We start from the raw sequence: 27511 nt of genomic DNA on the forward strand, positions 1-27511 counted from the left end.
AATGATTTCAACCAATCACAATAGAGAGTGTAATATTTACTCTCAAACAAACATATATAAAGGAAAAAATGAAACCCGATTGCCCTAATTTACATTTACCTCTCAATCCGCCGTCACACACATTCAACCCCAATCTCCTTCTCCTCCTCTCGGAAGGCATTAAACCCACATAACCCACAGAAATTGGAACTCGAAATCGACTAAATCCATCATTCGCTCACCCTTCCTCACGACAGCCATCACATCCAGCCGCCTACAAACTCCTTTTGTCAAATTGTCAAATCATAGTTCCCATTGTCGTGTGTGTCCATCGATTTTAGCATGGCTTTCGATTTCATCTACTAGGGATCAACAATCTTGAAGTCTTCTAAGAGTGTACCGATTAAACAAGAGAAAGGTTTGGTTTTATGACTTCGTTTGATTTACATTACAGAAAATTTGGAACGTAACATCCCAAGAACCTTAAACAAACCATTGTTGCTTTTGTCTCTTGGTGTTTTAGATCTTTAACAGGTTATAATTATGTTAATTGTGTTTTAACTGTTAAGAACCCTAGACCATCTGACCATGTCCCATATGCTTTTTGCAATGAGTTTCTTTTGTGTTTATGCTTATGATTTATGCATAGAAAAAAAATTCTCCGAAAGAAAACAAATCGTCACCATGACACCAATTACCATATGCTTGCTGTGAGTTTTTTCTTTGAGTTCTGATGTTGATGAGTTTCTTTTGTGGTTATGTATATGATTTTTACAAATCTAACACCACCAATCGCTAGAAAATTTGTGGGAACCCAAAAATGCATTCTTCACTATAGAGGTCTCTCTATCTCTATCACTCACTCTCTCTCTGTGTGTGTGTGTGTGTGTGTGTGATTTTGATTTCTTTAGTTTTGATGGCAATCTTGGTGGTAGCTCATAGTGTGAAAAACCGCCAACAATGCAGAGTTGGAGATCTGGATCTAAATTCATTGATTAAAGGGATGGAGATTAGGTATCCTTTGGGGGCGTGGGTGCTATAAAATGCATCGACCTGGTTGAGCTCGCTTGTTCGACTTCTTTACACGTAAACAAAAATTAAAAAAAAAATAATAACAATCTTTTTTTAATTTAATTTTATGTTCTTGAGTTTTTTTATGAAGTGAATGACAGTTGTTAAGCGCTTCATTAGAAATGTGTTTGGAGGTGGAGATTAGACAACGCCGACATTATGTGAGAACGAGATGGAGACGAAAGTTGCAACAGGGTAGTATAGTTTATGCAAGGCCATGAGTTCAATTTATCACACCTCTTCTCCTTCTCTCCGTCTCTTTCAAACCAGATGAAGGAAAATCTCCACCTAAAGCTTCCATTTCCTAAATATTGTCTACAAATCATAAAATGGTGGCGTTTTCAAGTAATATAATGTAAAAAACACTTTAATTTTCTCATTTTTAAGTTAATTTGGTTTATGTATACGGCATTTTAGTTTTAAACAATGAGTTAAACTGTTATTTTGCAGCTGTTAGAGATATTGCATCAATGAAAGGCTTCAAGTAAAAACAATCAATTTATATCTTAACACATCTTAAGTCTTTTTGTTTCCTCTTGAAACCATTGATTTGTAATGTTATGATGAAGTTGAGTCTCATGTTGACATTTTGTTTGTAGGATTGTTTTCTACATATGTTATTTGACTGGATTTGGGTAGATTTAAGGGAAATTTGGAAGGAAGACAAAACACACTATGAAGATGGACAAATGGACTGGATGTATAACTAGAGGAATCAATTTGTGATGTAGGTTTTTTAATATAATCAGGTGATACAATGGCTCAAATGCTCGATTTTATATACTTTTTGTTGTTTTTCCATGGAAATAGAGTTGGTGTAAAACCCCGAGCTCAGATGTGAAAGTTCAGGGTTCTTAGTGTAAATGTGGAAGGCCGACTCGGCGAGTCGATGGATAGACTTGAAGAGTCGAGTCGCGATTCTAGTCACGTGTTAAGTGACCAACTCAGCGAGTCGGAGGCTGGACTCGGCGAGTTGGTGCTGGAATGAGAAAAACCCTAATCCAGAGTTTTTGCCATATATAAAGAACATAATACCCTCTCTTCAGCCTGTCTACATTCCCTTTGAGTCCCAGAAACTCTAATAGCCGTAAGTGAGAGCTTGGAGAGTGTTTGGAGCCTTGAGAAGTGAATTTGGTGGAGGAGACTTGAAGAGTAAGAGGCAACCATCAAGGATTTCATGTGGATCCAGAACCCACTCGAGTTTGGGACACATTTATGAGGTATTAAGATGTTACCTTGACCTTTTCTTCTAGAATCATTCATATGTGGAGGCTAGGGTTTTCCTTGATTAAGGGAAATGTTAAAGAAGCTAGATTTGAAGCTGAAACTACAGATCTGAACCTCTTTTGAGTCCTAAGTTCATAAAGTTTCAGTCCTTGGATGATTGCTGAAGCCCCTTTTGTCTAAACCCAAGCCCTAGTGTGTTTTGAGTTTATATCTCCTTGATATGACTTAAAGTTTGCAACTTTATGTGAGGGATAGATTGAAGAAGGATAGATCTATGGATTTGAGCCCCAGCATGGCTTAGAAAGCCACTACATGGGTTAAGAGTTGTAGATACTCAGCGAGTCGCATAGGTGGACTCGGCGAGTTTGATGAAGATAGGCAGGAACTCGACAAGTTGGAAGAACAACTCGGCGAGTATGTTGAATGTTGCCTTTGACTCAGAGAGTCTATTCTTGGACTCGACGAGCCTGGTTGTGAAGTCCTAACCTTTTGGTTGAGCTGTGAATCGGTGAGTCGAGGGACGACTCGATGAGTTGAGCGAGAAAGGACTCAGAGTTTGTTGGACTCGGCGAGTCTTGGGGCGACTCGGCGAGTTGAGTCGTGGATTGGGAGTTTCTGAGTATAGGGACTTGACGAGTCAGCGGGTTGACTCGGCGAGTAGAGTCAGTCAGGATGGTTCACTTTGACTGAGGACTTTGACTTTGACCAAGAGTTGACCAGTTAACTTCCAGGGGTACTTTGGTAATTATTGGTATTTATTGAGTTCAGTCTTTTGATTTTGGATCAGTGGTGGAGTTCGTGTCAGAGGTTGGATCAGCGTGACCTTTTCTTTTCAGTCAGCAGTTGCGAGGTGAGTTATCCTCACTATATCGACAGGGTCTACAGCACCAAGGCCGGCCCTTTTATCGGATGGAAATCCAGGTAATTGTTATGTTATTGTTTCGCTATATGTTTGCATCCTGGTAGTTAGGATGGTATATGTTAGAGACCTGGTTAAGGTCGGAATCCTGGAAAATAGGATGATGCTATGTTAGTGACCGGTTAGGTCGGTATCCTGGTTAGAGTATGTTATATATGTGATCTACTAGATCGGTTGATTGGTGATTAATTGATATATGAGTATATGTTTGTGTGCACATAGTTGGTTGACTGGGGTTAGGTTGAGGCGGGTCCTGCTTTGTGTTGTAGGCCAACATACCCAGGGCAGACCGGATATTCCGAAGGCCCAACGAGCGGACCAGACATGTCGAGGCTCGGAGAGTGGACCAGGCCGACTGAAGGCCCGGTGCGGGCAGACCAGTCATACTGTAGACTCAGAGGGTGGACCAGGTGGGTTGAAGGCCCGGTGCGGGCGGACCAACCACACTGTAGACTCGATGTATATGGCTAGACTCGGAGGGTGGACCAGGTGGACTGTAGGTCCGGTGCGGCGGACCAGTCACACAGTAGACCCGAAGTGCATGGCTGTTCTGTTCTGTTCTGTTATGATATGACATGTTATGTGTATGGTATATGTGGTTGGTATTTTCGGGGTATCCCACTAAACTTTCGGGCTTATAGTTGTGGTTTAACGTTTCAGGTACTTCAGGAGACCGAGGAAAGCCAAAGGTGTGATCGTACCGCTCCTCGTGTTTATGTTTTATGATATGGTTCTAGGAATACTCTGATAACAAATGTATTGAAAACCTTTCTGTAATAACTTAATGAAATTGGGTTGTTTTTGAAAAGTTTAAATTGGTTAGAATTTTTAGTGCGTTACAAGTTGGTATCAGAGCCTTGGTTTGAGTGAATTGGAGGAACATTCATGTGAATCCAGTCTCAAATCAAAGAGAGTTTTCAAAATAGAATTAAAAATGGTTTTCAAAAATGAGTAAAGGAGAACGCGGAGGTACGATCAGCCAGAGCCAGTAAGTAACCCCAAAATACCATACAAGTTATTTGTTTATGAGATATGATAGAACAACATGCTAGTACTAGGCTAGGGATCTTCAGGAATTGCATGATAGAGTTGTCTGATTTATGATGCCTGCTAGCCTAGGGTTTCTTTCTGTATGAGATTTCCAGTGTTCCTCTAGGAGTGAGGGTTGAGTGCTTGTTATGCATGTTCATCACTAGGGTGTTGTGGTGATACTTGATATAAATATGGGTAGGTGTGGAAGGTAGCATGGGCCCGTACTTCTGAAAGCACATGACCCATACGCGTATCAAGGAAGTCACAACCCCTAGGGCTGGGCCGGGAGTTGGTTCCCGGGTTAGTGCGAAGCATCTGATGTTTTGCAGTAATTTCAATATGGTGGTTACGAGGCATGCTGGGAGCAGATTCGGGTCAGGATCGGACGCAGGAGGGGGCGGTCGGGGTGGATCAGCACCACCCGAGGTTATCGGTCAGATGAGCACAGACGAGTTGGATGCTAGGATTCGTGAGATCCTGCATGATGAGGTTGCTGTTTTTTTCCGGGCTGAGTTTCCGGAACTGTTTGGGTCGATCAAGACCGCCATGGTCGAGTATTTTGATGACCGTTATGCAGCTCTTACAGAGACGGCTGCCACGGCGGCTACAGCGGCTGTAGTAGTGGCAGGGGGAAGCTAGTAGAGGTTTTCAGTATTGGGATTTCGATAATACGAAGCCCCCTACTTTTGATAGAGTTCAGGATCCGATTGTTGCTATGCGATGGTTGTCAGATGTGGAGGGGTGTTTCTTCACATGTTCATGCCCTGCTGATCAGAGGGTGAGGTGTGCTCTGAACCTGTTGAGGCTCGGGGCGAAGGATTGGTGGAGGTTGACCACGGGGTCATATTCGGATGCACAGTGGGCTGCGGTTTCTTGGGATCAGTTTCGGGAGATGTTCATCACTCGTTATGTTCCATGGGTTGAGAGAGAGAGGTTGGCTCAGGAGTTCTTGGAGCTGAAGCAGGATTCAGAGTCGGTGACGGAGATCACCAGGATTTTCACTAAGAGGGTGATGTTTTGCCCTGAGTTTGCTTCGGAGCAGGCTCAGATGTCCCGATACCTGAGTATGCTCAAGAAGGACATCAGGCAGTTTATGTCCACGCAGAGGTGCGAGACCTTGCTGGAGTTGCAGGAGGCCACTCGGTGGCGTGAGTTGGAGATTGAGTTGCAGTTGAGAGAGCAGAGGCAGGCCCCGGCACAGTCGCAACCTGCTCCGAAACGGTCCAAGACCGTTGATTCTAGGTTGGGAGATCAGAGCAGCCGCACTTATGGGAAGTGCAGAAAGGGTCACACCGGAGTTTGTAGATCCGGTGGTGCATGCCGCAGGTGCGGAAGAGAGGGGCATTACGCAAGGGATTGCTGCCAGTCAGCCCCGGTCCAGGATATGAGGATTTGTTATCAGTGCCATCAGGTTGGTCACATGAGGGCCAACTGTCCACAGCTTGCTGCAGGACCGGTGCAGGCTCTAGTATCGGCCACTTTGATGATTACGGGTAGAGGTCAGGGTGGAGCAAAGCCCCCGAGGGCTCAAGGGCGTGCTTTTCTACTTATAGCATAGGAGGTCAGGGCAGAGCTGGATTCAGCTGTGGGTATGTTTCCTTCTTGAAATCTTGTTATCTTATGGTTGTTATGGAGTATTATATCCGCTAGTCTCATTCGCTTAATTCATGGTATTGTATTCGTTCGGTCTTTCGGGTTTATGGTAATATTGAGGGGTCGGTAGTTAGGGGATTGAAATCAGTTAGCATCCAAGGAATTGATGGTCAGAATTTGGTTGTATGGTCTTGTTGTCGGGTATATCAATTGTGTTTTGAGAAGTGTTCAGCGGGGAGGCGAACTCCCTTAGAGTTCGAGATGCGCGATGTCGAAACATGGTTTTATGGAGGTTGCTCGTTTAGAATCAATTCAAGTATAAGAGAATTTGTTGGGTAAGTGATGTCGGTTGGGTCACCAGTGGCTGGTAGTCAGTGCTCTAAGTAAGGAGAATTGGAAAATTCTGAGGAGAATCGACAAGTATTTGAGGTTGATTAGCTATTTGGGATTCAGCAGTGTTTCAGTCAGCCAAGAGTGTGGGCTGGTATGAGTAAGTGGCAGACGAGTGGGGTGGGATACAGACCAAGGTTGGGCCTAGGGATAGGTCGGGATTCGAGTATAAGGAATGGAATTAGAGTTCGGAACCCCAAGTGCGCTAGAACAGTATGTACGGGAGAGATTTCCGGAAGGAATGGTTCAGGGTGACGTAAGACAGTTTTGAGCGGTCCGGACAGACTGAAGGTTTGTGGGCGTACCCGTCAGGCCGAAGGCTCGGGGAACGGTCCAGACAGGCTGAAGGCCCAGGAGTGCGGTCCAGACATGCTGAAGGTTCCGAGAGTGGTCCAGATAGGCTGAAGGCCTGGTAAGGCGGTCCCGCCATGGTGAAGACTTTGTATGTGTTAATGGATCGGTTCGAGGAGAGTGAGAAAAGGCGTCACCATGGGATGATAATTGATATGATCTGGTCCTAAGTATTGATCATGTAGTGAAAGGCAGTGCATGGACCCAAGCGTCCTTGCAAGCAGATTCAGAGTTTATGGAAGTTCGAGAATAGTAGTTGCTCTACATGGATAATGTAGAGTGAAGTTTAGCTCAGTGGCACGTGCAAGTGGAGTAAGGGTTGTTGAGTGGATTTCCTGGAAAGGAATGGCATGTAGCTCTGGAAGGAGCGTGGGTACTCCAAAAGAGGAGGAAGTGGAGTAAGTGGATTATCGACAGTACTTCAGCTATTGGTAGTAAGTACTGGGAGGGTACCAGTAGTATGAGAACACATCCGAGTTGGGTGTCTGTTGATATGGGCATATTTAGTTATAAAATTCATGCATTATCTTAATACTTTATGTTGATTTTATCTCATTTAATGAACAAAACGTACTTAATTAGTTTATATTTACTTAATTACTTTGTAATTTCATTTTTCAGCAACAATTACATGCTCGGATGGAAAAGGAAGCGGAATTGGCGATTAGAAGCTTGGATCTTGGATTTTGAAGAAAGAAGGATGTTGCTGGACAGCTTGACCCCTCGTCAGTGTTTTGGCCATATCTCATGAACCCGAACTCCGATTGACGAGATTCAAAATTTTCTGAAAAGTAGACACAATTTCGGACGACTTTCGTGTTATGAGAAAATGCTGATTCGAAACTTACTCGGCGAGTAGGGTCGATTACTCGACGAGTTGTATCGAACTTTCGCGATTATGGACGCACTGACTTGCCGTACACGGGTTTTAAGTGATGTACTCGGCGAGTAGGTCACTGGACTCGCCGAGTAGCCTCTGTTTTATGAAAATCTATATAAAGGGACTTTCAGATCGATACCCTAGCATGAAGAGAAACCCTAGGAGGCTGACAAACGATTGGAAGTGCTGCTAGGTCGTGAGGAACTGAAGAATCAACCCTACATTCAATTGTGAAGAGAATCAAGACAATTTTGGTTTATTCTTAGTAACTTTTTGATTTGAATCATGTTTACATACTTTGATTTCATTTTTGAGTTTATGTTTACTGCAATCATGAGCTAAAAACTTATTCTTCTGTTAGGGTAGACAATTTTGTGAACATGGATTGATTATTTGAGTAGGATTAATTTTAATTGGTAATTATGTTTTGTTAAGCTTGTTAAAGAACCTTATGTGTTGACAATAACTATACTTTTGTTAATAAATTAGTAATTAAGTTGTATGAACATCTCTTAGTTATTAATTTCATATGATTTATTGTGACCACATAGTTGTATGTCTAGGAATAACAAATGTGAAACTAGAATTAACTAGAAGATAGGTAAGTTAATGTGTGAGCTTGTTTGATGAACCTCAGCAAGAGGTTAATTACAGGGCCAATTTAATTAACCATTACAAGTCTTGTTTAACCCGAATCAATAACTAGGAAATCCGTTAATTTAGACAACTGGCCACTGCTTGAGTTAATTTGTTTCCTAAGGATTAGTAATATCGAACATGAAACTAATCATCTTAATCGGTAGCCAATGAAGAATTAATCCAATACATTGAAATCATCCATGGGAACAAATGAGTCGAACCTAAATATAAGTCCTCTTTATTATTGAATTTAGTCGATTTTTATCTGCTTAACTCTTAGTTTCTTAGTTTATGTTTTAGTTAATTGTTTAAGTTTCTAGTCTTGCAAAACTAGAGAAAACCCTCTTTCTATTACTTGTTTATTTAGATAATATTAGCATTTATTTTAATTGTTTACCGTTCCCTGTGTTCGATACCCTACTTACCTGAACTAAACTGCTAATCGATAGGTACACTGCCTTTTGTGTGTTCTTCTTTGTGTTTAAGTTAGTAGGATTAAAACTAGTTGGTTTTACACACATCAAGTTTTTGGTGTCGTTGCCGGGGAACGGTTCAAATAGTTAATTTTATTTGCTAATTGTTATCATTTTGATTTTATTGATTTTTTTATATAGTTTAATTTTTATTTTTATTTTTTTTATGTATTATGTATTTTCCAAATCTCGATGCTTTTGATGCTTTTCTTGAGGAAGTAGTGCTGGAAATTAAGCAAGAAGATGAGGAGTATGACACATATGATGATTTGAAGAAATTTGGAAGATGGTTAGATAATTTCTTGACTAACGAACAAGAGCAATCTGAGTTACAAGAGCAAAATTACTAGATAAAGAATTTAATCCAGAAAAAGATTTGGAGGAGCTGGAAAGGTTGCTGGCAGAAGGGTCAGATGAAGAACAAGAACAAGCTGAATTGCAGGAACCAAGCTGTGGTTTGACTATTACCACGACATGGCCCCCTGTATTTCCGGTTTGTGTTTTGAAGCATGGGGTGACGATTCCAACTTTGGAGAAAGTTCTGAAGCGCGATCCATTTATGATTAGTATCCAACCGATTCCAACCCTTGTCAAGATTGTTGGGTTTCATGAATTCGAGCTTGTTTGGCCAATTTTAGAAGAAATGAGTCGAATTTTACAAATTGGTCCAAAGAAAATATTTAATGCAATGGATGGATGGGCATCAAATTTATTAGAAGTTTATTAAGTTGGGAGTCCAGCTAAAGACTCGCATAAAAAGAAGCGCTTGCGGGAGGCAACCCGTCATTAGAGTTCGTTTTTCTTTTTCTTTCTAAACTTATGGTATTTAGGTATAATTTAGGATTTTTATTTTGATGTTTTTTTTTATTACTTGGTATTTGTTTTTGATCTTGTCAGTTCGAGTGTAAGGATGCATGCGAGAGTCTAGAGTCAAGGTTAACTAAGGGAAAAATCGAGTCTAGGCGAGAGAGAAAACGAAGTTTTGAGTCTAGTTACGAGTCTGATGATGCAAGAGGTTATTAAGAGCTCATTTACTGAAGAAAAAATGGGGGAAAGTATAAATTTGATATTCCCCACAAACATCAGAATCAGACCTGGAGCAAAAACATTTTTTTCCATACAACAATGGACTCAGCGAGTGCACTTACCTACTCGACGAGTCCCAGTATAAAAACTCGACTTCTGCCAGTATTACGCTACAACTCGGCGAGCCACCCTATAGACTCGACGAGCTGATCCTTATTTTGTCTCTCAAGCTGATGATTTGATACGACAATTGGCTACACCTTTGAAGATCATTTTCCGAGCGTTTCCAAGATGCTTTTTCCCACATATTGAAAGACTGTACCACACGAGATTTTGACACGCAAGACATGGATGAGCTGTTCCCATGTCTAAAGTCAATTGAAGAGGGAGCTGAAGAGAAGATATATCAACCTCGTCACTACTATCCCAGGGGAGTTTGTTCCAATTCCCTCTTTATTTTTATGTTTTCTTATTCATGCATAATATGCAATGTGGACATTGCATAAATTAAGTGTGGGCTAGGGGGTTGGTTACATTTAGTTAAAATTTGGATTAATTTTAAGAATTTGCATAAAATTGCTAGGGCTAAATTAGAAAATTTTGGTAAAAGCAATTAGGATTCCATGCTAGTATTATATTTGATGATTCTATGAAGACCCAAATGTTTAGTTGAGCCTATATACGTTCTATTGCATTTGTGGCTTCCTTATTCTAGTGAAATCATGGTACAAAAATACGACCTCGCTTAGTTTGAAGGATGCAATATGTCTAGCATCGTGTACCAAAAATGTATCCAGGAAAATTATTATCGTTAACCAATAAAGGTTGAAGTTGAGCGCCCCTGCTTAAGCATGTAGGGTTTTGAGTGGAAAAAGTGATTTACATGTAAAATAAAAAATAAATAAATATAAAAAAAAAAAAAAAGAGAATTACAAGAAAAAGTTTGAAGAATTTTTGGAGCATCAAAGTTCAAGTATGAATTTCAAATATCAAAAATTTTGAAGAAATTCAAAAGTTGAAGATACCCAAAAATTAAAGATCAAATGTCAAAGAAGTGAAGAATTCCAAAAGAGCTCCATAGTGGTATCATAAATTGTAATTGTCTAGATTATGTATGCTTGGGTTGCTCAACCAAAAATACCTTGAGGTTAGGAGATTTTCTGCGGATGGATTCGGAGGGATGCATAAAATGAGCATTGTTTGGAAAAAGTGGGCGAATGTTTATGAGGATTGTGAGTATTTAGAGTATGGGGGTTCCTTAGGAAAAATTTTAGACACAAATGCATGCGTTGCGGTCTTGGCATAATGGCTGGGTTCGATTGGGATTGTCTTATGTAATATTAGTGTACTAAAATTCAGTTTTGCTTGGGGGCAAGCAAAAGTCAAGTGTGGGGTATTTTGATATGGGCATATTTAGTTATAAAATTCATGCATTATCTTAATACTTTGTGTTGATTTTATCTCAATTAATGAACAAAAGGTACTTAATTAGTTTATAATTTCTTTTTTCAGCAACAATTACATGCTCGGATGGAAAAGGAAGCGGAATTGGCGATTGGAAGCTTGGATCTTGGATTTTGAAGAAAGAAGGATGTTGCTGGACAGCTTGACCCCTCGTTAGTGTTTTGGCCATATCTCATGAACCGGAACCCTGATTGACGAGATTCAAAATGTTCTGAAAAGTAGACACAATTTCGGACGACTATCGTGTTATGAGAAAATGCTGATTCGAAACGTACTCGGCGAGTAGGGTCGATTACTCGACGATTTCTATCGAACTTTCGCGATTCTGGACGCGCTGACTTGTCGTACACGGGTTTTAAGTGATGTACTCGGCGAGTAGGTCACTGGACTCGCCGAGTAGCCTCTGTTTTATGAAAATCTATATAAAGGGACTTTCAGATTGATACCCTAGCATGGAGAGAAACCATAGGAGGCTGAGAAACGATTGGAAGTGCTGCTAGGTCATGAGGAACTGAAGAATCAACACTACATTCAATTGTGAAGAGAATCAAGAAAATTTTGGTTTATTCTTAGTAACTTTTTGATTTGAATCATGTTTACATACTTTGATTTCATTTTTGAGTTTATTTTTACTGCAATCATGAGCTAAAAACTTATTCTTCAATTAGGGTAGACAATTTTGTGAACATGGATTGATTATTTGAGTAGGATTAATTTTAATTGGTAATTATGTTTTGTTAATCTTGTTAAAGAACCTTATGTGTTGACAATAACTATTCTTGTGTTAATAAATTAGTAATTAAGTTGTATGAACATCTCTTAGTTATTAATTTCATATGATTTATTGTGACCACATAGTTGTATGTCTAGGAATAACGAATGTGAAACTAGAATTAACTAGAAGATAGGTAAGTTAATGTGTGAGCTTGTTTGATGAACATCAGCAAGAGGTTAATTGAAGGGCCAATTTAATTAACCATTACAAGTCTTGTTTAACCCGAATCAATAACTAGGAAATCCGTTAATTTAGACAACTGGCCACTGCTTGAGTTAATTTGTTTCCTAAGGATTAGTAATATCGAACGTGAAACTAATCATCTTAGTCGGTAGCCAATGAAGAATTAATCCGATACATTGAAATTATCCATGGGAACAAATGAGTCGAACCTAAACATAAGTCCTCTTTATTATTGAATTTAGTCGATTTTTATTTGCTTAGCTCTTAGTTTCTTAGTTTATGTTTTAGTTAATTGTTTAAGTTTCTAGTCTTGCAAAACTAGAGAAAACCCTCTTTCTATTACTTTTTTATTTAGATAATATTAGCATTTATTTTAATTGTTTACCGTTCCCTGTTTTCGATACCCTACTTACCTAAACTAAACTGCTAATCGATAGGTACATTGCCTTTTGTGTGTTCTTCTTTGTGTTTAAGTTAGTAGGATTAAAACTAGTTGATTTTACACACATCATCTGTTGAGATTGCGGAAGGATTTCCGGTAGTGTAGAATCAAAAGAGTTCAGAGGGGATGCAAGGATGGAGCCTTAGATTTTCCAGTATGGTTGTGATCAGGAAGTTATTTATGTAGTGGTAATTCTTCATGGGGATGTGTGAAGGTATCGTAAGTGTGTCGGGTTTCCAGCCCGAGGATGTTAGAGCAGGTTCGGCATGCGTATGTGTCTGCAAGGGAGAGCTCATGGGAGTTGCTCAGGAGCTGAAGGATGTGTCATCCTGTTAGCTCGGAAAGAAACGAGTTGGTTTCGTAAAGGAAAGCGGGATGAGTCCCAGAAGTGAATTCGATAAAGGATATGCCAGTCAAGGAAAGGGGTAGCAGCTTGGTACCGGGTCAGGACCCGGTGGTCCAGGGTGACATCTAGCTTTGTAAGGGTCAAGTGATTGTTGTGATGTGGGGCGATGGAAGTGTCATCGGGCGATCATTGGTTAATGAGGGTTGTTATCGGAGAAAGAATCTGGTGGCCGGCTTGAATCAGTTGTCGAAAACTCTGGGAGAAAAGAGTTAGACTTTATAGAGGCTCGATAGCAGCGATCGGAGGAACCAAGGTCGGTCGATTCCAGGAGGTGCATTGTGGGAGTATTATCGGGAATTGTATGCTGCAGCAGGCTTCGAGGATGAAGCCTAATATAAGTGGGGGAGAACTGTAACACCCCGAGCTCAGAAGTGCAAGTTCCGGGTTCTTAGTGTAAATATGGAAGGCCGACTCGGCGAGTCGATGGATAGACTCGGCGAGTCGAGTCGCGATTCTGGTCACGCGTTAAGTGACTAACTCGGAGAGTCGGAGGCTAGACTCAGCGAGTTGGTGCTGGAATGACAAAAACCCTAATCCGGAGTTTGTGCCATATATAAAGAACATAATACCCTCTCTTCAGCCTGTCTACATTCCCTTTGAGTCCCAAAAACCCTAATAGCCGTGAGTGAGAGCTTGGAGAGTGTTTGGAGCTTTGAGAAATGAACTTGGTGGAGGAGACTTGAAGAGCAAGAGGCAACCATCAAGGATTTCGTGTGGATCTAGAACCCACTCCATTTGGGGACACATTTGTGAGGTATGAAGCTGTTACCTTGACATTTTCTTCTAGAATCATTCATATGTGGAGGCTAGGGTTTTCCTTGGTTAAGGGAAATGTTAAAGAAGCTAGATCTGAAGCTGAATCATTCTTCTAGGACATGTTTTAGTACAAAGAAGCCTGGTAATTGAAATGCCTTTATAGCGGGTTATACTCACGATCGATGTGTAACTTTTGAACAATTTATATGTTTTAGAGATTAGTTGGCATTTTAGTGGAATTATTTGGTTGAAATTTTCAAAATCGAAAGCTGTTTGATCATACTAAGGTCATGTATTGTGTGGTTTGTATTTAAAATTTGTATTTTTAGTATGTTATTTGCATGTTAATGAAAACAAAACAATATGACACAAGAAACTATTCACCCTCTCTCAAATGAGTGGTCACTGCATTTTTTGTTTTTCCTAATGTGACAAGTTTTCGAATCTCCCTGCCTAATAAAAGAGTAGTAGTATATTTGACACATGTCAATCAATTAGAGATTCACATTAATTATTTGCCACTTATCATTCTAAGGTTTGTCCTCATTAATTAAATTTCCACTAATTCACTCCTCCATTTTACACATATCAAACATATCAACAAAAAATTATTTATAATATCTATTGCTTAATTTATTAAATTATTAAATTTTTTTTTATCATAGCTCAATAATTACCTTATAATTTAATTAAAATTATTTTTACTTTTCTAATCTGTGATGTCCACGGATTATAAACTAGTAGAAGTAATAATTGAAAGTAAATTAACCATTCACCTAAAGAAACTTGTTCACCGTGTAACTAAAACAATCAGCTACCCTATTTAACCACTATATAATTTTCATTTTAAAATGCATATAACAATAAATTTATATATATTACGAGTTAACTATAATGTCGCTAAATTGAAATATTAACAAAGAATTATTTTTATGGACTCTTATTTTTTTAAGATAACACAGTGACGTACATTTTTTAACCTCCAACAATAATGTTTTTTTTCTAATTAAACCTATAATAACAACTCATTTTCATATTGATACTAAAATAGCAACATATATATTTATTTTAAAATGCAATCATGTTTTGGTAATACAATATTATTGTCCGATATTCAATATTATGTCCATCCAAATATACAATACAACAAAATGAATTACAATACTCAAATAATAAATTAGAATATTATCATAACAAAATGATATACAATATTATGTCCATCCATTCAAATATATAATATAAACATTCTTTATAATATAAGAATTAAACCGAAATATACATTCTAAGATGTAACAAACAAAGATCATTACCGTTCTACACTTTTATAACAATTCTTTAGTGACGTTGATAAGGCACACAAATCATATTCAGGTATTTAAATGAACTTTAGTGTTTTAGAACCAATTTTAACTTTCTCTTTCTCGCTTTTATTTATAATCTACGATACTACCTATGATAAATATATGCATTATGTGTTTTTTGAACTTACTTTTATTTTTATCTTCAAACAACATGCTGAAACATACTATCTCTCGCTGAAAGCAACAACCAAAGCCAATAAATGTCACCAGATAGGAAAGTATTCCCCCCTCGCATTTATGTACCTAGCTGGAAGCTATTCACCGAACAAAATTATCTGACACGAAACAACACACCAAAATACTGAAACGAACAATATGACATGAAAAGGAAACTAATCACCGCATGGAACTATGAGTCGTAAGGAACTATCTAGCGTCGTCGCATCGCGCGGGTACCCTATATATATATATATATATATATATATATATATATATATATATATATATATATATATATATATATATATATATATATATATATATATATATATATATATATATATATATATATATATATATATATATATATATATATTTAAAACCATGTGTTATAAACTTGATATTTTTAACCCAAAATTTTATATTTGTCTATTCGGCTCAAATACAAGTAATTTGACCATTGCAGCCCCTTTATCTATAAAAATGGCACTTTTAGTCCTTTTTTATGAAAATTGACATTTTTGGTCCTTAAACCAATTTTCTTGACATTTTCGACCCAAACTTTATTTATATAATAATTTCAGCCAAAACTATTGTATTTGTCATTTCCAGCCTTTATTTGTAAAAAGTTTACATTTTAGTCCAATTTTTGCATCAGAGTCATTTTCAGCTCCTGAAATAGTTTATTTACATTTTAGACTCATATTTTGATAAATTTACAACTTCAGCCCCCAAAACTCTTCATTTTTCGCAATTTTGGGCCCAAGACCCGTGAGGCCCAAATGTAAGCACAATAAGGTATAATTTATGTTTTTGACCCCTTAAAAAGTATTATTTTCATAAAAGTCTAATTTTTATGTGAATAATATCATTTTATCCTTATAGAACCTAGAATATTATATTTTACACAAATCTTTGTTATTTTTGCAAAAATGACACTTATAAGGATTTGACTTTGTTTTCACTTCTTGAGCCTAAAGATCCTTAGATCTTTGAAGTAAGTTGTTTATTATGTTATTTGTTTATGTATCCTTCACACTTTAGCCATAGATTACAAGATTTAGAAAATAATATCATGTTCTCTCAACATAACCCAAAGAAATCACATATAACAAGCATACACACATAGATCAACACATAGTACTTGTATTCTCCCCCAAAAACATGTAAAAAGCAAAAACAAGGGGTATGAACTAACCTTGGGTTTTTTGTTCTGGTTTTTGTGAAGAAAAGATGGAGGTTTCGACCTTGATCACTTCTTGAAAAGAGTTTCGAATCCCAGAGAATCTTTGGAAGCTTAAATCACGAATGAGAATGGTTTAAAGAGGGATTCCTAGACTATACTTGAATCAAAAGTATTAGAGTTACACAATAACTTACCTAAGATTGGAAACACTTGATGAATATCCTTACAACTCTAGAAAAATTTCGAGATCATTGAAGAAGAAGAGAATGATCTTTGAGAGTGTTTGGAGATGTTTTGGAAGGATGTGTATGTGTGCGTTTGGTTCTCAACCGAGAAGAAGAATAAGAAGAGATGGGAGAGAGAGGTGATGTGACATTGCATTGGTATATGAGATAGTTACCTTGTTGCATAGGGGATAATATGGAGGTGGCACCTCCAAAGTCAACCCCCCTCTCCATTTCATTTTTTTGTTAAATGGTGTTGGGCCGAAATGGGCTAAAGAAAGAGGAAAGGAATCATCTTAGGCCCATGCTTTGTCTTGCTCGTAAATGTGAAGTCCATAGAAAAGTTTTCTGCCTATTGGGCCTTTAAGGTAGTTCACGGCCCAATTTTTGTAAAAAATAGTGGATTTATGACCCATTAGGGCTAATTATATTTGTTATGGCCCAACAAGGCCCATTAAAGGTAAACTAATCCATTTTAGGCCCCTTATGGCCCAAAATGTTAAGTTTCATGAAAGTGGGTCCAATTAGGGCCCATTTAAGGGTTCTAAGCCCAAAGTAGTCAAATTGGAAGCTTATTGGTCCATTTGGCCCAATAAGGAAATCCTAGTCCTCAATGGATTTAAACCGGGATTTTTAGGGTTTCCAATCTTTAGTTGACCATTTGAAGTGTTTATATAGAGTGTTTAATGGAATTTTGTTGTCATTGAATAAACGTCATGCCTACTTTCAAGTTTTAGTTACAAATGTTAAACACATAGAATTTCTTAGTTGCGACAGTGTGCTTATAGTTTTGTTTGTTATCCGCATTACATCCTAACAAGGGTCATCAGAACTTGGCAAGTAGCATCAGATTTGTTCTAAGTCTTCACAAGTATCGCCTGTTTTCCCTAACATGTGGTATAAGTGTTGCGGTTAGTGTTTTGTTGGTTGAATATGGCATCTTACAAGTTCTATTTAGAGATGTTCAATGGTTCAAATTATTTCACTTTGTGGAAGGTGAAGAAGAAGACTTTTCTAGTTCAAAAAGGACGTGCAGCGGCACTGGAAGGAGAGGCAAAAATGCCAAAGGACATGTCGGCTGATAGGAGGTGGATATCCTTGAAAGAGCACATAACACTATTCTGATGATTTTGAGAGACAAAGTATTGTGAGAGCTCATAGATCAAACAAATGTTGATGGGCTTTGGGAGAAATTGTGTGAAAAGTATCAGAAATTGAGAGACGAAGCACTGAAAAACAATTTTCCTAATTTTTACTAAGATGTACTCAATTATGCCTCGAGGATGAGTAACTAAATGATTAGCCATGTGAATCGTCATTCTACTAGCCTTCAAATCTAGAAGATTCAGCTTTCGATAGAACAAATAAGGCCTTAAATTTATGCTTGCTCCAGAATCGGCTAAAGCTTAAGTCTTCAAATTATACCCAATTCACACAGAAGAGTGAGGTGTCCGGGATCTCCCATTTTCTTTGGTAATTCACCTATTATCGCTTTAGAACTCTACTCACAAAGGATCACCTTGGAATTCTACTCTTACTGTTGGCGAGTGTCGAGTAAGTCTTTCAAAAATTTTGCATATTCTGGGACTTGTGACAATGATTCAATAAGAGGAGTGTTTATAGGAATATCCTTCACTTGCTTCATTAATTTCAAATGTTCTTGCTCTAGTGGGTGAATTTTAGCTCGAGAAGAAACGGAAGCGGAAGGCGATAAGATTGAACATCGGCTAAAATTTTCTGTTCAGACTGGCCCCACATCGTGAAAATGGGATCCCCACGATGTGTGTTCGATGGTTCAGCAACCATTTTTTCTTCGATCTTCGACCTCTTCGGTTGTGGTCCGGGATAATGTGGTTCTACTTCTATGGCTTCTAGGAACTCAGAGATGGTACCTTCTTCAGTATCGATGACCATGACATGTGGTTGTGCCTTTTTATCGGGCATTTGTGGAGAGAGTCGCTCATTAACCAATGTAGTTAATTGTCCAAGTTAAGCTTCGATGTTTTTGATCGATGCTTGATGATTCCTTAGCAAGGCTTGTTGGGCTCTCATGAGAATGTGTTGGTCTCTTATTGCTGCATCGGTCTCATCATGTCGTTTTTCCGAAGCCTCCATAAATCTAAGAAGCATGGACTCTAAATCAACTTTGTTTTCCGGTTGTGGGGGCTTTTTTTGGCAAATTCCTCGGCCTGTTTGCCTAAAGTTTTCTTCTTTTTTCTTTTTATATTCATCATATATCAACCACTATTTCTTTGGCTTCCTCCAATCTTCATCGTATTTGTCTCCACTAGAGTAGCATACTTTAGCCTTCTTATTCCCGTTCTTGCCCAAGTGGCAATCTTTTTTCAAATGTGGACCATTACACCATTCACAACCTACACGAATAGCATGTATGTATTGGTCCATCTTGATCATTCTTCGGTCTATTAGGTTTTTAGGTCTGATCCCTCAACTATAAATATGGATGAATGCAGAGTCATTTGAGGTGTTGTTAAGACGTTGTCGCACGCGTATTAAACAAGTAAATTATCACTGCTGGTTGCACTAAAAATATAGCACAGGGAAGCAAGGTAGAATCCTCAGGGACACAGCCTAATGGTCAATGCATTTTTGCATCAGGCCCAATCTAGTCCAGAAACAGAAAATATAAAAGGGGGTTTTAATTAAAAACTAAAAACTAAAATTGTAGTGATATTATTTTAAATGAAAATCAATAATAAAATCGGTTTCAGCTCTGTTGTGGCTTTCCTAATCATGCAATCAACATTGACCTAGTTATTTGAGATGCGTTCCATCTACGCTGGTACTGAGAAAAACCAACAAGCTCTAGTGTAATCTATTTTACCTTATTTAGTAAACCAAAACAACCTCTTTAATTAACCCTAACTTTTTTCTGTCTAATCAAACAAGTTCTTAATTAAGATCAGAAAAGTTGCACTATAATCTATGTAAAATTCCCAATAATATCCAATACTTCTCACAGGCTCGGAAGCGTAAAAACATGATTTTTTTAGTTTATAATAAAGTCAAATCCCGAACACGAAACTAATTTATTACTTGTTACTTTTACCAGTTGACAAGAAAAATTACGGGTTCTCTTAACTGATTAACTTGAATGATAAAACCCTAGCTAGGTGATCAGACTAATAAGAATTTAAAACCAAACATTCATTAACCTCAAAACTGGAAAATATAGATAGAAACACAAAACAAAATCCAGATCTTATATTGGCATGATATTGGGCCACAAAGACCCAATAGCACGAACATAAGATTTTGGGCCAAATCATTGAATCATTTATAGTTTATCGATTTTAAGTTCGTATTGTAGGTATTTTTTGCATGCTAAATGTTTATTCGCAATGTTAAAAAAAATACCTTAACGTTTGATTTATAACGAAGCTTTGGTTATATATATATATATATATATATATATATATATATATATATATATATATATATATATATATATATATATATATATATATATATATATATATATATATATATATATATATATATATATTTAAAACCGTGCGTTATAAACTTGATATTTTTAACCTAAAAATTTATATTTGTCTATTCGGCCCAAAAACATTTAGTTTGAACATTGCAGCCCCTTTATCTATAAAAATGGCAATTTTAGTCCCTTTTTATGAAAATTGACATTTTTGGTCCTTAAACCAGTTTTCTTGACATTTTCGACCCAAACTTTATTTAAATAATAATTTCAGCCCAAAACTATTGTATTTGTCATTTCCAGCCTTTATTTGTAAAAATTTTGCATTTTTTGCTCAAATTCCGTAAGTTTTACAATTTTTTCCCCAAAATAAAAAACTTTGCATTTTTAGTCCAATTTTTGCATCATAGTCATTTTCAGCCCCTAAAATAGTTTATTTACATTTTAGACTCATATTTTGATAAATTTTCAATGTCAGCCCCCAAAACTTTTCATTTTTCGCAATTTTGGGCCTAAGACCCGTGAGGCCCAAATGTAAGCACAATAAGCTATAATTTATGTTTTTCACCCCTTGAAAAGTGTTATTTTCATAAAAGTCAGATTTTTATGTGAATAATACCATTTTAACCTTATAGAATCGAGAATATTAGATTTTACCCAAATCTTTGTTATTTTTCCATAAATGACACTTATAAGGATTTTGACTTTGTTTTCACTTATTGAGCCTAAAGACCCTTAGATCTTTGAAGTAAGTTGTTTATTATGTTATTTGTTTATGTATCCTTCACACTTTAGCCATAGATTACAAGATTTAGCAAATAATATCATGTTCTCTCAACATAACCCAAAGAAATCACATATAACTAGCATACACACATAGATCAACACATAGTACTTGTATTCTCCCCCAAAAACATATAAAAAACAAAAACAAGGGGTATGAACTCACCTTGGGTTTTTTGTTCTGGTTTTTGTGAAGAACATATGGAGGTTTCAGCCTTGATCACTTCTTCAAGAGAGTTTTGAATCCAAGATGATCTTTAGAAGCTTAAATCTCAAATGAGAGTGGTTTAAAGAGAGATTCCTAGACTATACTTGAATCAAAAGTATTGGAGTTACACAATAACTTACCAAAGATTGGAAATACTTAATGAATATCCTTAGAACTCTATCAAAATTTTGAGATCATTGAAGAATAAGAGAATGATCTTTGAGAGTGTTTGGAGATGATTTGGAAGGATGTGTGTGTGTGTGTTTGGTTCTCGGCCGAGAAGAAGATGAGAGGGGAGAGAGAGAGAGAGAGAAAGAGAGAGAAAGAGAGAGAGAAAGAGGTGAGGTGACATTGCATGGGTATATGAGATAGTTACCTTTTGCATGGGGGATAATATGGAGGTGGCACCTCCAAAGTCGACCCCCCTTTCCATTTCATTTTTTTGTTAAATGGTGTTGGGCCGAAATAGGTTAAAGAAAGAGGAAAGGAATCACCTTGGGCGCATGCTTTGTCTTGCTCGTAAATGTGAAGTCCATAGAAAAGTTTTCTGCCCATTGGGCCTTTAGGGTAGTTCACGGCCCAATTTTTGTATAAGAGAATGGATTTATGACCCATTAGGGCTAATCAGATTTGTTATGGCCCAACAAGGCCCATTAAAGGTAAACTAATCCATTTTAGGCCCATTATGGCCTAAAATGTTATGTTTCATGAAAGTGGGTCCAATTAGGGCCCATTTAAGGGTTCTAAGCCCAAAGTAGTCAAATTGGAAGCTTATTGGTCCATTAGGGCTAATAAGGAAATCCTAGTCCTCCATGGATTTAAACTGGGATTTTTAGGGTTTCCAATACTTTGTTGACCGTTTGAAGTGTTTGTATAGAGTGTTTGATGGAATTCTATTGTCATTGAATAAACGTCATGCATGCTTTCAAGTTTTGGTTACAAATGTTATCCTTGTTAATGTTTACAAACGCATAGAATTTCCTAGTTGCGAAAGTGTGCTTATAGTTTTGCTTGTTATCCGCATTACTTCCTAACAAGGGTCATTAGAACTTGGCAAGTGGCATCAAATTTGTTCTGAGTCTTGACAAGTATCGCCTGTTTTCCCTAACATGTGGTATAAGTGTTGCGGTTGGTGTTTTGTTGGTTGAATATGGCATCTTACAAGTTCTATTTGGAGAAGTTCAATGGTTCAAATGATTTCACTTTGTGGAAGGTGAAGAAGAAGACTTTTCTATTTCAAAAAGGACGTGCAGCGTCACTGGAAGGAGAAGCAAAATGCCAAAGGATATGTCGGCTGAAAGGAGGTGGATATCCTTGAAAGAGCACATAGCACTATTATGTTGATTTTGAGAGACGAAGTACTTAGAGAGCTCATAGATCAAACAAATGTTGATGGGCTTTGGAAGAAATTGTGTAACCAGTATCAGAACAATTCTATGACGAACATGCTATACCATAAGCAACATTTGTATACTCTTAGGATGTCGGAAAGCACCTAAGTGAATGATCATTTGGAAAACTTCAATAGGATCATTGTGGACATACAAGGTGTGAATGTAAAGATTAAAGATGAAGATCAAGAACTTATCCTCTTATGTTCATCACATATTTCTTATGAGAATTTCGTTGATACCATGTGGTATGGTAGGACAATGATCACTGTGAATTATGTAAAGGATTATTTGATGTCCAAGAAACTGAAAATAAAAGTTTTTGTTGGAGAAGAAGTTTCTAGGTTCGGTTTGTTCGCAGGCAGAGGAAGAACATCATATAGAGGTGGAGGTTACAAAGGAAAGTCAAGTTACGACTCTAAAGCCAATGTTAAATGTTATAACTACAATGAAACGAGGCACTTTAGAAGGGATTGTACATTGTTGAATAAAGGGAATAATGGTGTTGGACCAAGCAACAACAATGTTGTTGTTGTTCATGAAGATTCTGATGAAGGGTATGATGGTGAAGTTTTGACAGTTTGTACATCTAGTTCTGCTGATGCTTGGGTCTTGGACTCAGGAGCATCCTCTCATATGCATGCAATCACGACTGGTTCGACTCCTTCAAATAGTGGAATGGCATAGTCAAGATGGGTGATGATTGGCTTAGCAGTATCAAGGGTAGTGGCATGGCACATATCAAGATGCATAATAGTATGGTCAGGAAACTGGATGCTGGTTCGTCCTAGAGCGCCAAAAGAATTTGATTTCTCTTGGCACTTTGGAAAAGGATGCATTGAAATATTCTATAGAGGATGACTGGTTAAGAGTCCCTAAGGGTGCTCTTATAGTTATGAAGGGAATGATGAATCCTCATAGGATTTATATTCTGGATGGTTGTACGATTGGGGGAACGGTGACTATATCCTAATCCTTGGATTAATATGATGATGATGAAAGAAAGTTGTAGCATCATCAGTTAGGACATGTGAAAAAGAAGGGATTGTTTGGTGGAGATGCAACTGAAAAAGTTGAACCTAGTGAAGCTTGTGTTTAAGAGATATAAAGCAAGGTGAAGTTCAATTCGGTTCAACACTCAAGGAAGGAGATTTTTGAGTGTGTTCACTAGATCTATGGGGTCCATCTCATGTAAAGTCTCATGGTGGATGTCAATACTTTGTGACTTTTACTAACGATTAGTCAAGGAAGACCTCGGTGTATTTTTTGAAGACAAAGGGAGTTAATTTTATTAAAAGATATGTAGAGAAGGCTGCTTTTGATGTTCGTCTAAACACATTAGGGAAAGTTGGAGATATAATAGAGCATAGTTTTTTGGTTTGTAGTAGGATGGGTAAACCAAAATTGAATCCAACAGAACTTAATAAAATCTAAAGGGTTATAGATTGTAAAGCCAAAATTATTATGAAATGTGTCAAAGGAACGTGTGTGTATATGTTTGATAAAATTCAAGAAAATCAGAACCAAGAGCTTGAAGATACATTTCTAATGAGTTGAAAAACTCTTAAGATCGATTAGATTCAAATAAGTAAAAGCAATCAAACAAAGAATATAAATCAAGAATGTGTCGAATGATTATAAATCATATCCTAAGAAGAGCTCGATCAAGAACTGCTATGGTAGAGGTGTGTAGGGTTTACAATGACACGATTAATTAATACATAATGGATGCATGCACCTTAAATAGTAAAACCCTAATGATTAATCACGGGTGGACAGGCCTAACTCGGATACACAAAAGAGTAAGTAAAAGGCCCAAAAAACGCAACACTAAATACCCAACAATTTCACTTGAAAAGTACAAGGACTTTTTCATACTCTGACAAGGAGTTCATTGTTTGGGCTTCTACTGCTTAAATGGGTGCTACAAAAGCTTACAAACTTAAATCAACTTTGAAAGGCGGTTTTCAGTATATAAGGGGCAAGGCTATAGATTACAGAAATTTTAAGAGGGATATGGGCTCTATTATTGGCTTCAAAGATGCTCAACTTATTTTGAACTAGATGAATGATTGCAAAAACAACTATCCAAATTGTTCATTTTTTACAGATGTGATGATAATAATGTCTTAAATGCAATGTTTTGGGCTGATGAAACATATACATCATACAACAATGAATTTGGAGATGCTTTTTCGTTTGATGCAACCTTTCAAACAAATAAGTAAGTTTTTCTTCTGTATTTATGTTTCTAATCAAATGTGATTTATAATTTCTGAATAAGTATACTAATGTTATTATTATTATAATCATATGTGATTGATGAATGTTGACCATATATGATGTTTTGATTATGATTATAATCATGTGTGATTGATCACATATCAACAAACATGCTTATGTGATTATGTGTTTAATCACATGTGACTATAATCATATGAGATTGATGATTGATCAATGCTTAATAAGTATTTTGGTGTAGTTATTTTTCTAATCACATGCAATTTATCAGATGCCAACAAGTATACTGATGTGATGATGATTGTAATCATATGTGATTGAATGAATGCTCACTAAGTATTTGTAATGTGATTTTGATTATAATCATATGTGATTTATCATTTATCATCAATAATTCATATGTAATTTATTTCTATGTTCTAAATATGGTTAATCATATTTTGATTATTACATGAAATAGGTATGCATTGATTTTTTTTTCAGTCACCGTCGTTGATCATCATAAATATTTTTGTTACTGTTGGAGTTGAGTTGTTAAGCACGGAAGATGTGGATTCGTAAAAATGGCTTCTTGAATAGTTTCTTAAGCCTCATTTAAGTAAACAACCAATACTTGTTTTAACTGATCAAGATGCAGCAATAAAGCAAGCAGTTGATTCTGTTTTTTCTAGTTCAAAGCATATATTGTGCATGTGGTATATCATGAAGAAATTGCCAATAAAGGTACAATTTTTTTGAAATCACATGTGATTTTACATAGCATATATTTTTATATAAATAATCACTTGTGATATATCACATGTTATTTTTTAATCTAAAAAGATTTTTGGTAATCACATATTATTTTTAAAATGTGAAGATATTTAATCATATGTGATTTTCTTTTTGTAATCACATATTTATTCTAGCATATATGATTTTCCAATTTGAACATATTTGAATCATATGTGATTTTTTTCTAATGTGAATAGATTTAAATCACATGTGATTTTCTTTTAATATTGTAATCACGTGTGATTGTCGAAATCATATGTTAATTCAATCATAAGTGATTATGAATATAATCACCCATGATTATTCCAAATCATATGTGCTTATATTTATAATCACATATGATTTGGAATAATCATATGTGATTACATTTAAAGTTATGTCATGTGAGTTTTACCTTTATATTTAAATCTTAATTTATAAACTGTGAATCACATGTGATTATTATAGCTATCTGTGGAATTTCTTAAAAGCACGGATTTCAAGAAAAGGTTCAATAAACTTGTTTGGAACATTTATATCGAGCACCGTTTTTTCGAGAGGAGTTGGGAACTGTTGATGAAATTATTTTAATCTTGAAGATGAGAGATGGTTTAAAGATATTTTTGGAAATAAGAAAGCATGGGTAACTGCATATTTTAGTGATTTTCCAAGGTATGGGTTAATGAAGACAACGTCAATATCTGAGATTATCATTTCATTTTTCAATGTATATTCAGAAACCAAAAATTTCTTTCTCAATTTCATGATGAATTATGACGCTACCATTAAAACAACGATATACACAACATGAACTTAATCATAAAACTAAGGAAGCAAATTATTCGTGGACATTACCACGTATGATAGAACAACATGTAGCAAAGGTGTACATTAGCAAGGTTTTTTGAAGTTTAAAAGGAGATTTATTAAGGAGGTTGGTTTTGTAATGTTAGAGATTTAGGTGAGGAATATGGTTGGGAAATTTTTAAAGTTATTCACAAGAACCAAAAACGCGAAGTAAAAGCAATGTATCAGGTATTTTATTTTTTTTATTTATATCATTTTTTATTTATGATAATGTTGTGATCAATCACATGTGATTATAAAGATAATGAGTATATATGACTATAGGTATATGTTATTATAGGCACATGTGATTATTAACATAATGAGTTTTTAGATGCGATCAGAGAAAATTTTAATTTTTTTTAATCACATGTGATTAAACTAGTGTGTATATTGTTTTTATGTGTGTAATCATATGTGATTAATGTTTAATTATATATGATTTTTCATTGTTACAGGTGGAACTAAAATATGATGAAAAAGAAGTGAGTTGCACCTGTGGACATTTTAATCGTTTTGGTATGCTTTGCATACATGCTTTTAGAGTATTGATGGACAACATTTTTTATGAAATACCAGAATAATATATTCTTAGGCGATGGACAAAGGACGTAATATCTTTGAATTATTAGCTATCGAGAGACCGTTTAGAAGAAAAGGATGAAGAAGTTACCAAACTGGTTAATGAAGTATTTTTCAATGTTGAAACTGCTTTAGACATTATGAGAAATGATAAGCAGAAGTTATCATGTTTGGCTGAAAAACACAACTTTTTTTGAATGCGGTGAAGACCAATTATTCAAGTGAAAAGCCAATTAGAAATTCGGATGTCGTTGAGAAACTTTATAATGTTAATATTCAAAAAGAAGTCGAGATTTTTGTTCCAGATGTTCAATAGAATAAAGGATCACGAAAGAAGAGGCTTATTGGTGAAGTTGAAAAATCAGTTATAAAAGCTCAAACGAAGACCAAAAAATGCTCATTATGTGGTAAAAGAGAACCACACAACAGGTGTACTTGTCCAAGAAGATTTAATGCTGAGAATTGATGTATAGATTTTTTATTAGTTTTCAAATTTTTAAGTATATAATGTTCATAACGGATGATAATCATATGTGATTCATTTTATTTTTACTCATTCATTTTTTTCGTTTTTTTTGTATAATTATATGTGATTGTTATATGAATCATATGTGATTTTGTAATTTTTACTAGTATAATCACATGTGATTTGTTTCAATAATTTACTTCTATAATAGTTAAGTATAAACTATTAATAAAATATATTAATCA

The sequence above is a fragment of the Lactuca sativa genome, chromosome 8 (genome assembly GCF_002870075.4).
Source record: "Lactuca sativa cultivar Salinas chromosome 8, Lsat_Salinas_v11, whole genome shotgun sequence".
Taxonomy (NCBI): domain Eukaryota; kingdom Viridiplantae; phylum Streptophyta; class Magnoliopsida; order Asterales; family Asteraceae; genus Lactuca; species Lactuca sativa.